Source organism: Rhinoderma darwinii, chromosome 4 (genome assembly GCF_050947455.1).
Source record: "Rhinoderma darwinii isolate aRhiDar2 chromosome 4, aRhiDar2.hap1, whole genome shotgun sequence".
NCBI classification, from domain to species: domain Eukaryota; kingdom Metazoa; phylum Chordata; class Amphibia; order Anura; family Rhinodermatidae; genus Rhinoderma; species Rhinoderma darwinii.
This window is the reverse complement of record NC_134690.1, coordinates 44,029,412-44,047,418: the sequence shown is the minus strand read 5'-3', so window position 1 is coordinate 44,047,418 and position 18,007 is coordinate 44,029,412. Positions and strand designations below refer to the sequence as shown.

Genomic DNA, 18,007 nt, shown 5'->3' with positions numbered 1-18,007 from the left:
CTTGTGTGAAGCAGTGAAACCTAAGGCCAAAGAAAGTCTATTATTATCATTGGTAGGGATTCAGGAACAATATTTGAGTTCATGTCATGCTGTGATAATTCACATAGGTAGCCTTGGCACAGCAATTTGCTTTGCTATTTAATTCAATAATTTTAATATGACAGCATCACGGGAGTTAGTGTGTTTAACCAAACCGCACGTTCTAAAGAAGGAACATGAATTTCGAAGATACCGTGTGAAAGACTTGGTTATTCCTTATAGACTTTGGAGCTCTGCTATTGTCACAAGACACATGTCATTTGTAGGAGAATATTAGGTAAACGTTTTCTTCAGTAGATTTTAAACGTAGAGGCATGTGATTTGCTACGTGACCAAAAACAACCTTTTTAAGATCCTTTTAATGGTCAACCTTTCCCTGCAAAAACAGTTGGCTTTTTCCATATGGCATATGGACTAAAGCAGAGGGTGACCATGCAGGTGTGGCCAGTGAATGGACTGCAGCTACAAAAAAACTATTTGCGAGCGTATTCTGTTGTCTTACATGTTGATGGTCAGATCGTTCGTATGAACAATCTGACCTATGAGTGATTGGCCACATTGGCCAATCCAAATCTTAAAGGGAACCTGTCACCAGCATTTCACCTATTGAACTTTACTTATCCCTCACTGGCCGCTGCTATAAAGTTCATTGCCGTTATCCCCGCTCCTAAACTCCTCCTCCGACTGTAAATAACGGTCTGCAAACATTTTGCGCCTTTTATCATAATAATCCGGGGTCCCTTTGTGCGCACACCCCAGAAGAGGACATCAATGCACAAGCGCAGGATTTTGTGTGCTGGGGGGAGGCGAGGAGCTGTCAATCAAAAGTAAGGAGGTGGGGTCAACTCGGAAAGACTTGAGGAATGAAGATTTGACTCTTTTCAAACGAAGATTTGACTCTTGTATGCTCATTAGCATACGGTGTGGGAACACTAAAAAACGGAATACTAAAGCTACAGAGCCGACTAAGAAGACAATTATAGGTTATATAGAAATGATTTTCACCCACTACCACCAGGTATCGCTGGTTTAATAAGTAAAATGCTGGTGACAGGTTCCCTTTAAGTGTATGGCCAGCTTGATACCCACTTCCGGCAGACTAAAGCAGGTTCTACCGGCATGACAATCACTTTAGATGACTACAAATGGCCTATACAGTCATCAGAGCTAAACTCATCTATGTGATATAGAATTTGCAGCTAACAAACTTCATGATGCTATCATGGATCATAATCTCTAAGGTACTGTATGTTTCCATCCCCTTATTGAACCATGTAATGAAGAATTCAGGTTATGCTTTGGACAGAGTGTGGGGTCTACCCAATACTAGGAAGATGTTTGTAATAAATTGGCTAATACTCAATGTATGTAGCTTAGCACCTGCACATAAGAGAAGCACTGACTAGGTATTTCTCCTGAGTTTTATGAACAAGAATATCACACTACCAATAGCATCTTAGAAGGTTTAACATCAAGATTGTATAGGTGAATAGGACATCACATGCATAAATCTTAAAGACACTTATTATCTCTGTTAGTAATGTCTTGTGGTCTTCTTATTCAGAGCACGAGGTTCCAGTAATCCAAAGATAATAAGCAAGTGACAGGACTGCCATTTAATATTTTCTTATCAGCAGCCTAATATTCTCCAGTTAAAGTATATACACATGACAGGTAATAAATGTTAGCTCGGTGGTGGTCTCCCACCATTCACTAGATCATGGGACATCCTTTCCCTGCTACCACTCCATAGACTCTACGGGGCACCAGGAAACAGCCAAGCACTCTCCCAGCGTTGGACGCCCACCAATCTGACATTTATCCTCCATGCCCTTTTAATGACATGAGATTTATGTCATAGCCTGCAAATTTCTACAGACATTCTCATACTGTGAGTACTGTATATGGATTAGCAGTATAACAGTCTTGTTATTAAAGCAGTCATTCTAAATCATAGATACAGAGATCATCAGTATGGGCCATAGACATTACTTTTATCAATCTATCTTATTTGGCGTTAATATGGGACTCATCATCTGTCCGTCTATCATTTTGAATCATAACCAGTGAATTTCCAGTTAGGGTCGTATGAGAGTTTCCTATATGTGGTTTGTCTCTGTCAAATTTAATTTGTCAAATGTTGGCAGATTTATGGACCACAATTTATTTTGTGAAATAAAACCTGGGAAGCCTGCTCATAGACCATATCAATAAAACATGACACTCTCTAGACTTTGCTGATTTATCCGGTGTCATGCAGGCATCCTGGCACTCGAGGGTTGGTCTTAAACTTAGTGATTTAAGTCACTTCTTAAAGAATGTCTTTTACATTTATTGCTATTTTTTTATGTTCCATTTTATTAGGGCCACATATAATTTAATGATATGTTACTGGTAGCAATAAATGTGATGATATTAGCAATGGGACGGTTCAACCACAGTGGAATAACAAGACAGTGAGGAATCAATGGCCTTCGCAGAATTTTTTTTGTGGACATGAAAAGTTGAATACATTTTTTTTAAATTCATGGATATGATTTAGTCAAATGATTTTTCTCGCCAGCTACTAGTAGAATGATGAAGTGATGGAACTCACCATAAAAGGTTTAGTGAAGATTAACCAGGGCGCAGAGTCTGAGGGACCATCCTATTCTTCATCATGAAAGTATGGAATATCCTGGTTAAATCCTCATGTGGCAGCCCCAGCTTGGGGCCAATACCATGAATGTGGTCAGACATAGCCTGAAAAGACCAGGTCAATATTGGAGAGTCCAGCAAGGAAGGTGCTAGACATGAATCCAAAGGAGTGATATAAAAGCAGAGGTCAAATTGTTTGCTAAATTGTGTGTGTGTGTGGGGGGGGGGGGGGCAGGTTGGCAACCCGGGTCAGATGTATATTGAAGGTTTGATTATGTCTTTGGATTATCATTATGGTTCAAATTATGAGGTTCAGGACAAAAACTTGTACCACTTTTGTAGTAGGTCGGATACAATTTGTTCTTGTATAAGGTTCTCAGAACAAAGAAATTGTAGTATCATGTCTTAAAAATTTGAATGGACACTTTACATAATTCTAATGATCGTATTGTTAAATAACAAATCCATAGTCATATTCATTCATTACTTTTACCACAACATTAGTAACACTGGGGTCCTGGGTTTGAATCTGATCAAGGACAACATCTGCGTGTAGTTTATATGTTCTCCCTGTGTTTGTATGAGTTTCCCCCAGGTTCTCAGGTTTCCTCCCATGCTCCAAAAACATAATGATAGGTTAATTGGCTTCCTATGATATTGGCCTGTGTGTGTTTAGAAAAGGGAATTTAGATTGTGTGCCACATTGCGGTCAGGGACTGATGATCATATCTGTACAATGCTGCAGAATATGATGGCGCTATATAAGCAACATAAATAAATACATTTACTGTGTGTGACCAGCTAAAATGAAGACCCATAGTACCTATTGGAGAGGTGCATAACACAGGGATTCTTTTTTTTGGCATTCTTTAAATCCCCGTGTCAGTAACTGCCCCCTTAGGCACTTCAGTAGACAAAACACAGTTACCAGTTTGGCTTGGAGTGTTCCTTTAAGTTATAATCTGAAAGTACATTACGTTTTGGAAGTATAGGGACAGCCCCAAACAATGAAAATGGGCCCCCATCCTCGGCTCTAAGCTGCAAAATCTCACCTACCATTCCCCTCACATCTACCACTATTCGCATCCAGTATCTGCCAAAGCGTCTGCACAAAACAGAGGTTCCAGAAAAAGGACAGTAGAGGAGGCAGCACTGATTTCGGAACCACTTTCCATGCTCCAAATCATTGAGGTAATCTGCCTATAAATTTTAACATGAAGTTTGTACAGTTAAAGCCGCACTTGTGTAGTCCTCAGACTTGTCTCCTTTTGAGATGGTTGACCATAAAATGGCAAAGATGAGGTCAAGGACATTGGAGCATGTGGTGTACAGACATTGGTGCACAGAAGAACTGACTGGAGTTTTTATCAGTATGAGCACAGAAGCTGAGTCAGAAACTTGTTCATGTCGTTTCTAAGATTTTAAATTGAACATTAGCTGAGGTTGGTGGTAAAATGGGTTGTCCAATTTGGACATTCCATTTTTGGTTTTTCCTTCAAAAATAAACTGATCACAGGTTGTGCTGTCGCTGGGATCCCCAGTGATCTTCATTAGCTGTGGGTGAACTCGGCAGCAAGTGTTTCATTTCCCTGCAGCACCACTATAGGTGAAACTAAGTATTACATGGTGCCTAATGAAAACTTCGGGCTGTCTGAGTAAAGCATCGACAAACATTGTCCTCCGGTGGAAGGGGGGGGGGGCACTCTTTGTAACTGCATTCCACTCTTTCTGGGGCTCCTGAATGAGCTACTCCCCTCTATTAATTCAGACTTAGAATCCTAATAGAGCAGAAGAGTATAAAATATATCAATGTCAATGAACAAATACATATGTATCCTCTCCCAACCCAGATAAATAAATAGACATATAAAATTTTATTGCATACATATTATGTGAGAATTTATTTATGCACATCTACTTGAAACTACTTGTTAAAATGTATTAAATGTTACATTCATCACAGGGGAAAAAGCCGAAGACCACAGTGAATAATTTTCCTCTAATGGTTAAATCCCTATTTAGATTTGCAGCCCTTTGATTTATTTGCAGAAACCTGCTGGGTAGAACACACTGCAGAGCTGATTAATGTCTCATTCTGTCATCAGTTTTCACTTATATTCTTGGCCAGTTCTGACATTTACCCCCTAAAGAATCAGAAAGAATTTGTGGACTGATCCAATTCTTACTGGCATGGGATTTGGGGAATGTGGTGCTAGCAAAACAAGGAAGATGAATGTAAGGACATTTCATGTTCTATATGGAGATCGTTTCTCCAGTTAGTTCCTCTAAGGGTATGTTCACATGCAAACGTAAAATACGTCTGAAATTACGGAGCTGTTTTCAGGCGAAAACAGCTCCCTAATTTCAGACGTAATTGCTCGTACTCGCGTTTTTCGCGGCATCCACTACGGACGTAATTGGAGCTGTTTTTCAATGGAGTCAATGAAAAACGGCTCCAATTACGTCCCAAGAAGTGTCCTGCACTTCTTTTGACGAGCCGTCTTTTTTACGTGCTGTCTTTTGACAGCGACGCGTAAAATGACAGGTAGTCGGCACAGTACATCGGCAAACCCATTGAAAGTAATGGGCAGATGTTTGCCGACGTATTGGAGCCGTCTTTCCAGGCGTAATTCGAGGTGTAAAACGCCTCGTTTATGTCTGAAAAGAGGTCGTGTGAACCCAGCCTAAAGGTTCTGTCCAGTTGCAGGACCACACCAGCCAGGGGAACACATCAGTAACGTATCCTCTGGTTTTCCCACAGAGGAAGCAGGGGATGTAAGGACCCAAAAAACGTTTTGAAATTACTATACTAAAAGAGAACTTCGGTATTTTGGAAATGATTTTTGCTGCATTTTAAATATAGTGTTAAACAACCCCTAAAAAATTGAGTACAAATGTCACATCCATTTTGCATAAATTAATGCTGGGTGTTTTCAGTAGGCAGGAAGGTAAAGAAGTTATGTCATATGTCTCCCATAATCTGCCTTTCGCTTTTCATCGCTAGTCCTGCAAACGGCTGCTAAAAAATTTGAGCATTAACGAATGCTCATCAGTGTTTTCATTGTAAATATCCTTTAAACTCCCCCATGAAAAATGTCTGTGCTTTTTGGGACTTAAGTTCAGTGCCTGCCGGTCCTGGCCACTAAAGATGAGAAGAAACATTTTATCTCCATGTTGCTCTCTGATGTTCAGTGTATAACATAAAGCCTGTTTCCTGTATTCCGAGTGTGCCATATACAATCCAATTACTTGCTGCCCACATTATCTTAATATATCTGGGCCCATAGCTCATTGAAAAGTGTAAAGTATATTGTTAAATTTAAAGTAGACAAGTAGTTCCAATCAGGTAAGGAAGAACAAGAGGTTTAGGTGGCCCTTGTTCTTCCGGATGAGGATCACATTTTTAAATCCATAGTTCCGTCAGTGCTTGAAATATGTTGACTCAGCGCTGGATGAGATTATTGGGGTAAATAGCTCATACAGCTATAACTAGGGCTATAAAGAATATTCGTATTGCCCTATCTTCTCTTCCCCCGAAAATACAGATCAGTATGGGATAGAAGGTGTAGCGTGCGTCTTCTTGTTCTCCCTGGTGTAGACTGTTAAGCAGATCTGGGACTCTGCACTGTAACTGAACAGTTACACTTTACAGGCCATTCCCAGTGAGTGAGGTTAGTTTTCTGTAGGTCTTCCGATATCTGTCTACGTCTATGAATGAGCAAGAATTGCCCTATGTTGAAGTAACGGACAAACAAGAGCCATCCACTTCTATCTTTATCCCCAGGCCCCATGCACACGGCCATAGCCGTAATCACGGTCTGTGATTACGAGCACAGACAGCCTCGGACAGTCACCCGCATTTGCCGTGCTCCCATTATAAAGTATTGGAGCAAGGTTCCGTAAAATAAAATAATAAAACATGTCCTATTTTTTGCGGATGCTTTTTACATTTCTTGTAAATATATGGCGAGGTGTCCGTTGGCAATAGAAATGAATGGATCTGTACTTTGATCCGCAATTACTGATCCGTAATTGCGGATCAAAGTACTGATCCATTCATTTCTATTCCATTTACATCAAGATTATGGTTGTGTGCATGGGGTCTAAATAAGTGATTTAATTTTGCTGCCAATCCAAGCACTGTAGGTCTCTTTCTTCTACTTGCACTGATGGCCTTTACCAACTTCACAAGCTTATACGTCACACCTCCTCTCACTGAATAGAGAAATAATTATTCAATACCGATAGACTAGACTAAACTGACTGGCCTCCTCTTCGCACTCGATTTCAGATGCCACTAGGGAAACGGATCTGTTGTTAGGCAATTTTCTTAATTTTCTAGGTTCTAAATGTTTCTGCAAACAAATGGCAATGTACTATGAGGTATGTACAACAACATCAAAATGATCAATGTTTCAGTATATAATTAAATAAAGGCAGGTTGAATATTTCCCTAAAGATAATAGAAATGAATAAGTGCATTGCAACATTTCATGTATCGTAATGCAGCAAGGGGACCTTCTACTAGAAACTTGACCTGATGATGACATTGTACCATCATTTATTCTAAAAATCATGATTGGCTTACATTCATTCCTTCAATCATGATTGGCTTACATTCATTCCTTCAATCATGATTGGCTTACATTCATTCCTTCAATCATGATTGGCTTACATTCATTCCTTGGTCATTCAGTGATGTCATCCAAAAATTATTTGATTTCAACACCAATAATATTTCTATAGCGTCTTATTTCTTTTAAATAAGATACTCAAGACTGGAATCTGGCATCAAATTATTTAATGTAACTCAATAAAAGTAATTGTCCACTTTAGACAAATGTTTTTTGTTAGAAGGATCCAGGAACAGTAGACTTATCACAGGGTGTCCCACTGCTTGGCCACCAGCCATCATCTGTAATTTGTGGAAGAAACTGGCAGCAAGTGTTTAATTTCCATACAGCACCACCACAGAGTAAATGGAGCATTACATGGTACTCTTTTAAATCAATGGGCTGTCCATGTAATGCACTGGTGTGCTGGGTCCTCCAGGGAGAGATGGTCTTTGTAGCAGCTATCCGCTTTTGCTAATAGATGAGGGTCCCCAACGAGGGACTTACCTGTATTAACTTAGAAATCATTAATATTTGAGTACGTATTTTCTTAACCAGACAACTCCTTTAACCCCTTCCTGACATGTGGCGTATGGTTATGTCAGAGCCGGAAAAGGGAAATATGGAGCGAGCTGCATGTTACAGCCGACACCTCACTGCAATGGCCGGCTTTGGAGATAACTCCATTTCCGGTCATTTAACCAGTTACTGACTGCACCATCTGAGTCATTAGAAATAGGAGTATTGTAGTATACTGTGCAAGCCAATAATCGCTTGTTCAAGTCCACTAGGGGGACTAATAAAAAAAAATGTAAAAAGCAGTTAAATCAAGGTTTTTTTTATATACAAAAAATAGGAAAAGTTTTAAAAAAAACAAAACACTCCCATTTTCCCCCTGACGCAATATAAAAAGATAAAGATAATTGGTATTAGAAGTCCAAACTATTACAATATAACATTATTTCACCCGCACAGTGAACGCTGTACAAAATACAAAACAAAATAATCCCTGCAGAATTGAGGTTTTTTTATCACTTCGCCTCCCACAAAAAATGGAATAAAAAGTGATCAAAAAGTTGTATGTGCCCCAAAATGGTACCAATAAAAAAAATATGATTTTCAGAATATAGCAACACAAAACAAATATTTTGAACCACGGGTGTATCCACCTCCTGTTTTATTGTATGTCTGTGAAGATTCATTACAAGGTATATATTGATGTAGACTCAGGAGCTCATGTTCAGTGCTGCTTACTCCTTGGCAAGACCTGTACCAACATCTGGTCATCAAACACCATCCAGATACCAAACACGCAGCAGGACTATAAAATCACTGGCACGTTCTCCTGTACATCCTCCAATGTAGTGTACATGATCCTGTGTACAAGGTGCATCAATAAAGGAATCTACATTGGAGAAACAATACAAAAACTACAAACCAGGATGAATCTTCACAGACATACAATAAAACAGGAGGTGGATACACCCGTGGGAAAACACTTCTCTGGACCAGACCACAGTTTGGCAGATTTAAAGGTACTCATTCTGAAGGGTCATTTTAAAAACAACAGAGAAAGAAAAATTTGGGAATTCAAGATGATGATAAAATTCCAGTCATTGACACAAGGCCTCAATCTAACACCAGGATTTATGAGCCACTACATGGACACACGTCACGTCCCCCATCAGACTGACTCCAGATGCCTTAACTCCTAAGTCATCACCCCTATAACCTCAGTTTTATTGCCCCGGCTTATCTTAATGATGTATCACCTCATGTACTAATTGTCTTTGTGTAACATCTAAATGTTGTGCTTTTTTCTAAGTCATTCATTTGTAAACTGCCTGAAGAAGGGGCCTCTGTGCTCTGAAAGCTTGCATATAGAACTTTTATGGTTAGCCAATAAAGGTATCATACCTATTATACTTTTGTCTTTTTTGACACAAAAGTATTTAACATTTCATATTGTCTCTGGCTAACACGGTACTACACTATTTTTTACTGTACTTTGTAAAAGTAGTAAAACATAAAAAAAACTATATAAAGGGGTTAATATTAATATTATAGTTTTACTATAACTTTATGTTATACCGAGGAAATATCCCTTTACTAGGGTTGTTTAATGGTATTAATTATGTCATTACGGAAATAATTTTACCAGTTATTAAAGAAATTTGTGGCCCACTCTGGAATAGTATATATAAAAGCTAATAGTTTACATAAAACAACTTCCTTTAGAGTCACTGGAAAGATTTTTTTCACAATCTTACAAAAACATTAAGATGATTGACACCTCAACGTCCCATATGATATCTGGCCAAGAAAATTTTTGGGATTCCAATACATTTGTTGTCAAAAGCAAGCAATCTTATGGTCTTTCCAACTCCTCCAACACACACACAATGGGAGTCTTTGACATTGGCCCGTCACAATATCTCAGTTTGAGTCAATGTTAATTCAGTTAATTTTCGTTAGTTTATATCTAGTATTTCCAAAAAAGAAAAAAAGAAAAAAGTTGTTAATTTTTACACCTCAGTGTAACGTCCTAATGTCTAAGGAATGTATCACTTTTTCCTGCAAAAAATATTTTGTTGCAAAAACATTCATTTAGTAGCCAATATTTCCACATTTTTGCATGTCCTGTACCTGAACTTCATGTTTTTTTTTAGCAACTGACGCAGATAGACGGTATCAGGAGATATACATCATGATCTAGAAATTCATACGAGAGGTCCTCTGTGACTTAGAAATTAATTTGGATAGCCTTTCCTTTCTTAAATGTAGATGATATTATTTTGCTTTTGTTTTTAGTAGTTTGAAGATTGGCTTAATCAGATAGGAATGTAGTGTCACGGCTTGTTTTACATTGAAAGAAGGGAAAAGTCTTGGATAGAATTTTATGTTATTTCTGTACCTTGGTGAAGACAGATGTGAGTGTAACGTTACATGTGTCCTTTTTGGCTTACATTTACACCTTTTCTTTATTCTATTTTTAAATAAATAGATGCGAGAACAAATGTCAGCAATAGATTAATATTCTTGGGCAATTAAAGCTTTATATATACACTTCACACTGTACGTGATAACTTTCAGAAGGGTAACGTAGCTACTGTGGATGATGTCTTAAGAAACAACTGCAAAATAATTTTCACAAATTGGGAATTTCCTTCAAATTGAATGTTAGTCAAGACAAGGGTGTTAGACAAATAGTCTAGGACACTTTCATACCAAATGAGATCAAGTCACATTCCTAGCGGATCATGGTTAAAGGGGTAATCCCATTACATTATGTTATGGCATGGTGAATGGGGCTGTGCTGCAGGTCCCTACACAGCAGGTAGCCAGGATCGCTGCTGGTAGGGTTGCCAACTTTTCCAGCCAAAAATACCAGCCAGGTTCAGGGTGTCTATATGTGAAAACACTACAGCTCACTTTCTAAACCACAGTAAGTCTCAAATGCAGCACAATCACAGAAGGAGAACAAGGCTCCGAAACATCAATAAAAAACCCCATAATGATCGGTGCAAAAAAAGAACTAAACAGAGAATTCCAAAAAGCTGGTCCAGGAAAAAAGTCAGTGGACTCTGATGACCGTCACATCATTGTTTTATATTCTTTTATCTTTCGGAATCATGTGAGTATTATAAATACCTTTTGCTACAAAAGCTGGTCTTTCGCAGTACTTCACACCGCATTGTCCCAGATTTGCATTGCTTCGTAATTTTTGGTGTCAAATATAAGCAATCTGGTGATGTATCTATCTCAAATATGAGGATATGAACTGCAACGTGTCCAGTTAACCCATGCATGGCAGGGTGCTGAAAAAATCAGCTGGCTATTTCCCCGAACCTGCTTTTTGGGATTTTCAGTTAGGTTCAGGGTGTGTTTACTCATTATTGTTTTTTGTGTATTTTGTACTGTCAAGGAGCCTTTGGGATTTTCTGTCACGAGGCAAGCAGAGGGCGGCGTGAACCCACCTAAACTGGGGAGCAGGGTCTAAGGGAACCCGTGGTCTTCATCCTTTAACATCTGTACAGGCATCTGGACTTCACTGAAAGGGAACCTCAGGTTCCCCTCCCCGGAGTAGTCTTCCTTGTTGATGGTCAACATAACAGGTATAGCGACAGATAGGGTGGTCAAGTGTAGCGGAAGGTTAGGGTGGGTTGCAAGGTACAAAATCAGTCATGCAGCTAATGGTCATGGCAGGCTGCAATAGTTCATCACGTGTAACAAGGCAAAAGGTCATGGCAGACGGCAGCCACGGAAGGTCAAGGTACAGACTGAGGTCAAAACATATATATGAGGTCATATAGAGAAGCCAGATAAACTTTGGAACACAGGCAACACTAGGGAATCAAATTGCTCCTCCAAGAAATGGAGAAAAGGGAGGACCTTAAATATCCAAGGAAGCTGGGTAAAAGATAATTTTGGGGCACGCTGGCCTTTAAATAATGCAAGGGTCAGCGTGCGCACTAGGACCCAGCACAGAAAGTTTTGGCAAGTGCAGCCGCCAGACGCTTAGCAGGGAGGAAAAGAGCAGAGTGGACCAGGACTTCGGGAAGAGGTAAGTAACACGAAGGGAATGGGGACCATTACATGCACAAATCCCTAAAAAAAAACACCCTCAAAACCGGCATATGTAAATACACCCCAGCACGGGTAAATAGTAAGTGTGGTTTTAGGAGTGCATCTTTACTCTGACTGTGATTTGCCATTTAGGTCTTCGAGCTTCAGACAGATAATGACTCCGAGTAACAATCAGTCTTCTCTTCCGACCTCCTTTCTGGACTCTCGGGTCGGTGCAGGCAGTGTGCACATGTCCGGCTGCTGATGTGAGTGCTTCTGGCTCCCTGCTGCCTTTGCCACTGCAATCTCCCACGAGCGCCAATCTCACAATTGACCTAGTCCTGATGCTGCTGATGTTCTTGGGGCAGGATGGCCTGGCAAAGGAGGAGTTCTCCAATCCAAATAGGAAGTAATCTAACTGCACGCACTGTCTTATTATGCAAAAATATCCTATTGTAAGTAGTAATATTTTACTTTTACTGTTCTCCCAGGGTAAATACCGACTGTGCAGGTGATTTACAGGCCTGTTGAGCAATCCCAACTGCTGTACAGTGAAGAACTTTAAAAGGACAGCACCACTAAACTAGCGTTGCAGCCCCTTCATTTTGAGGATCATGGGGGTCCTAGCAGTCGGATTTCTACAGATAAACGAGTGATCAGGGGCGTAACTAGGAAAGACTGGGCCCCATAGCAAACTTTTGACTGGGGCCCCCCCTCTGCTGGGTATCACACAACCCCCCCCTTGTAGATAGTGCCTCCCTATAGATTCCACCACACAGCGCCCCACTATAGATAGCACCATACACAGCCCCCTGTAGATAACGCCATACAGACCCCCTGTAGATAACACCATATAAGCCCCCCCCAAAAAAACAAAAACGGCCTATAGTTTGTCCTACAAAAGACATGCATCCCCTATCCACAGGATAGGGGATACATGTGCGATCGCTGGCATTGATAAGGAGAACGGGGGACCGAAAGTCCCCTGAAGTTCTCCATGACTAACCTCGGACTTCTGGCGTCTGCACAGTTCAATAAAAATGAAAGGAGCGCTGGTCACGCATGCGCACAAGCGCGACCGGCGCTCCATTAATTTCTACGGAGCTGCCGACACAGACCCCGGAAGTCCGAGGTTTGTCATGGAGAACTTAGGGGGGACTTTCGGTCCCCCGTTCTCCTCATCGCTGGGCGTCCCAGCGATCCCACATGTATCCCCTATCCTGTGGATAGGGGATGCATGTCTTTTGTAGGAACAACCCCTTCAGTGGCGTCGCGCTGTAGCAGCCATAGCGGCTGCTAGCGGAGCCTGCGGCCATGGTGGGGGCCGTGCTGGCGGGTGCCACGGGCCCCCTCATGCTGCAGGCCCCGTAGAAGTCGCTATGGCTGCTATAGCGGTAGTTACGCCACTGCGTATAGGTTTGTACGGTGTAAAACTACAGCTCCCAGCATGGCCGGAACAATGGTAAGGATATGCTGGGAGATGCGGTTTCACACAAAAAAATCATACCACCATCATCTCGCTGCAGATCATACAGTGACTACAATACTGATTAGAGGCAGAATAAACATTTACATTAAGTGACTCACCGGTGACGTCTCAGATTCTAGTTCTTTTCTTCTCCCTCCGGTTCAGACATCTATGATGGATTTCTCCCGGCCATGAACCATTTCTGCAGTTTTCCGTTTAGATGTCTTCAGCTTCTCACTTTTAAAACATTTCTGCACCTGTAAACAAAGTTAAAATTCTCAACACATCTAAATATAACTGTCACACACACACACACACACACACACACACACACACCGTGCCCCCTGTAGATAGTGACCTACATAGAAGCCCCCTGTAGATAGTGCCCACATATGGACTCCAGAGCTGCAAGGCAATAGCGCTAACCACTGAGCCACCGTGCTGCCCTACATATAGCTTCCCCTATAGTTAGTGCTCCACGTATAGCCCACCTCTGTAGATAGTGTCTCACATATAGCTCCCCCTGTATATAGTGTCCCACATATAGCCCACCCCTGTAGACTGTGCACTACATATAGCCACCCTGTTGCTAGTGTCCCACAGGTATCCCACCCCTGTATATAGTGTCCCACACATAGCCCACCCCTATAGAAAGTACCCTAAAAAATGGCTCCCCTATAGATAGTGCTCTACATATAGCCCACCCCTGTATAGTGTCTCACATATACTGCCCCAGATATAGACCCCCCTGTAGATAGTGGCCCACATCCCCACATACAGACCTCCCCTGTAGCTAGTGCCCCACATATAGTGCCCCCCTGTATATAATGGCCCACATATAGAGCCCCCTGTATATAATGGCCCACATATAGAGCCCCCTGTATATAGTGGCCCACACCCCCACATATAGACCCCCCTGTAGCTACTGCCCCACATATAGACCCCCCTATATATGATAGCCCACATAAAGACGACCAACCCCCCCCCCCCCATTATAGATAATGCCATTCACATTTTTGAAGAAAAAAATAAATAAATTGCCATACTCACATGATCCCGTTCCCACGCTGTTCACTGGCGATGCAGACATGCTCTCTTCTGAGCATGTCTGCAGGAGCTGAACGAGCGTCCTCCAATGACGCTGATTGGCGGGGCAGAATGACTTGCCCCGCCAATCAGCACCTTCCAAGCATGGAAGCGGCGCGATGATGTCATCGCGCCGCTAGCCAATCAGTGTCATTGTAAGGCACTGGATGGTCAGGCACGGAACATGCCTGGCCATTCAGTGCTAACACATGTATTTGGCTGCCGCTAGCACTGGGGCCCCCTCCGGTGCTAGCGACACCTACAGGCATGATGAGAGGGCCTGTGTAAGGCTCGGCGGCGCGGGCCCCACAGTAGCGGCGCTACCGCTGTAGCAGCCATAACGGCTGCTAGCGGCGCCACCGGGCATTTGGGTGGGCGTGTCGGCTGGCGGCACGGGCCCCCTCAAGCCCCGGGCCCCGTAGCAGCCGCTACTGCTGCTACCGCGGTAGTTACGCCACTGCGAGTGATGACACATCCTAGCGACATGCCATCACTTGTCACTGTTGAAAAACCCCTTTAATCAGTTCCTGGCTGAGATCTAGATAAGGCCTAGGTTTAAAAAGTAACTAAACTTTAGAAAAACGTCTGACATGTCATTGATTAATGGGGGTCTGAGCACTGAGATCCCCACTGATCGCTAAAACGAAGCGCTAGAAGCTCTCGGGTGAGCACTGAGCCTCTTAGTTTCTCATAGAGTTTTCTCCGAAAGCCAAGCAGTAAGTGTACAGGCCCATAGACTTTCTACTGAGCCTATAAACCAACTGCTTGGCTTTCCAAAAAAAGCAAATTAGAAACCAAGCGGCTCAGTGCTCATCGGAGATATATATATATATATATAATACACATACTGTGACACATGTTACTTCCTTAGCAATGACCGTACTAACATTGCCATTATCTGAGTCCCAACCCACTCTTTAATCAAGGACGTATTCCAGTGTCTGGTTGTCTCCTTATAAAGCAAATAGCCCTTGAAGTAGTAATGTGGGAAATATATTAAATTACATTACATTCCAAATGAGAAAATAGATGCTAGACACTCATCAGAAAACCATGCGACTGTTATCTCAAAATGTCAGAGTCAATAATATCCAGTTTCCAGTGGTTTTGAAATACTCATCTGCAATTTATTGTTATCTCTTGCTCATATTAGTCATGATACAATTAAGTAAAAAACAAGTCACAGATGACATATGAGTATTTCCAAAAATCATTTTATTATTGTATGGATTTTTCCTTGGCCTCCTATCGTCCCAGAAAGTCCTTTTTGATGCCTGCTAGAAATTACAATGAACCATAAACTGTTCTTTAGGGCTTTTCAAAAATGTCATTATACTGCAGTAGTCCTGGTGTCTAGATATTTCTCCCACCGACCCATAACCAGAATCCTCATAGTGTTTAAAGGGATTGTTCGGGCACGGATCAGTTTTTCATACTGATGACCTATCCACAGGATGAACACTGCATAACATCCGGCACCCAGGGGCGGCCAGAGCAGCTGATCGGTGCGGGGTACGAGCTTCGGACCCCCACGATCATATACTGATGACCTATCCTGTGGATAGGTGATCAGTATGAAAAACCAGTCCGTACACCTTTAATAGCTCAGAAAGATGAATAATCCTGTGTGAAGAATGGATCTATCAGTTGCTATGATTACAACTATATATAGCATGCTGCATTTGAGGAAAGACACTGACTGAGAATTAGCCTTTTAGGGGTTGTCTACTTTGGAGAACCCTTTTTGTGTGAGCAGGTCATCCAACTGTGTCTAATTGTGGAGAATCTCACTACTGGTACCCCAATCGATCAGCTGTTATTTCTAGGGAATCTGCTTGGCAACTTTAATGGAACTACCGAGTCCCGAATATGTGCACCGAAATAACCAATAAAGTGTATGTCAACATTCAGAGCTATTTTATAGTTAAAAAAAAAATGTATGCAATTATTTTGTTTAAACTTTGAGGGGCTTAATAGGTGGATCAGTACGATGAATAACATGTGATAGCTGGTGGGGATCTATTACACATTTACCATTGAGGATCAGGAGCTTAGAGAGCTTCTGCCTGTATTAAACTCCAGAGCTGCATTACCAATTCTGCAGGCTTCAGAGCTGAAATCTCCCAGAATTTTTTGCTGACTCGCACTCTGCACAGTGTTTGTTCTGGTGATGCGCATTTTAGGAAGCTTAGCAATACACTTTAATGGATAGTGACTGTGCATACACAGTCACCTCTCCAACAGAAACAGGGAACTCGGCACCCCCATTCTGAGGATCAATGGAGACCACAATGGTTACACCCTAATTATATGCCAGAAATGTCTCTGGTGGAAAACTCCTTTAAATCACTTTTTTGCTTTATGTTGTAGTTAAAAATTAGGTCTGAGATCTCAGACATTGGAGCCCTATCGACATGCTCACCTTTATAGCTGATAATATATAAATATTTTGCGTTCAGTGCATTGTAAATTAAAGTTTCAGTTTCACCAAGTGTTCCTATTTATGGGGTACTGCACACGTTTTTAGCAGTCCGTACCTCTCAAATCGAGTAGTACCACTTCCTCAACTTTTCATCTGAGCTTTGGACATCAGCACGTTACACAGTACAGTGTGGAAGAAATTAAATAGGTTTTTCCAGCTCTGTTAAGGGGCGATATCACTGTTGTAAGGGCACTGCGAATGGCACTTATGGGGACACTTTGGGATTTTCAGAGGTACAGTGGAGGAACTATGGATAGTATTTATGGAGATAAGGTCTAAAACTTATTCGGGCTGATATTTATAAGAACTCTTCAGCTGTCACTGTTTCTATTATGTCTACTGTCCATTATGGGATCACTGTATTTATAATTCTCATGTCAACGATTTAATTTAGGAACTCTAAAATGGTGGTGGTGTCTTCTCTAGTCTACAACCAAGAACTGACAACCAGCCCACCAGACTGTGGACCGAAAATCATGTAGAGAAAGTAAACATGTTTTCCCTCCAAACAGCTGGACCCCCCAAGTTTCGTCTTTGAATAACCCATATTCTAAAAAGAGGTTGTCTAAAATAAAGAAATAGTGGAAAGTGTTCTGGAGAGGAGTAAACTTGGAATACACCAAGGTCATTCTCTCTCATGTGACTAGATCACTACACCACAATGTTCTAGTATAATAACATTTTATTTGGAGCCCTACAAATGTGAAAGGAGGTTATTAAGATATTAATAACACATTGCCGGTCAGCAAATATTTCGAGTGTTGTATTTTGAAGAACAGCAGTTCTCAGGGAAGGACCTTTTCATCAGTTGCTTCTAGTACACAACATAAACTTCAAAAGTACTGACATAAATAATGACATTTCATGGTCACTGACTATTCTAAAGTCAGGAAAACCTAGAAATGGAAATTTAAATTGCTCCAGATTTTTAATCAACAGTGAAACCATCTCCAAGCGAAGGATGGAAGGATTCCAGGGAGATCATTTTATCATAATAATTGTCCTGGCAACAACGATAGGGGCATCTTCAGAAACACATGTTCTATTGTGTTAACACATTTAGAATTGTGGTAAGAAGACAAAGTCATTGTAGCAAAGAACTTGACCGCATGTCTA

The 18,007-nt window shown here is 41.3% G+C and overlaps 1 long non-coding RNA gene across 1 annotated transcript; it reads left to right on the top strand.

The window, feature by feature from the left end:
• The first annotated feature begins 11,671 nt into the window (after positions 1 to 11,671).
• Positions 11,672 to 17,363, top strand: LOC142760682 (uncharacterized). Its single transcript, XR_012883357.1, has 3 exons — positions 11,672 to 11,853; positions 12,009 to 12,121; positions 17,286 to 17,363. It is a non-coding gene; the product is annotated as an uncharacterized LOC142760682 (long non-coding RNA).
• Positions 17,364 to 18,007: the final 644 nt, after the last annotated feature.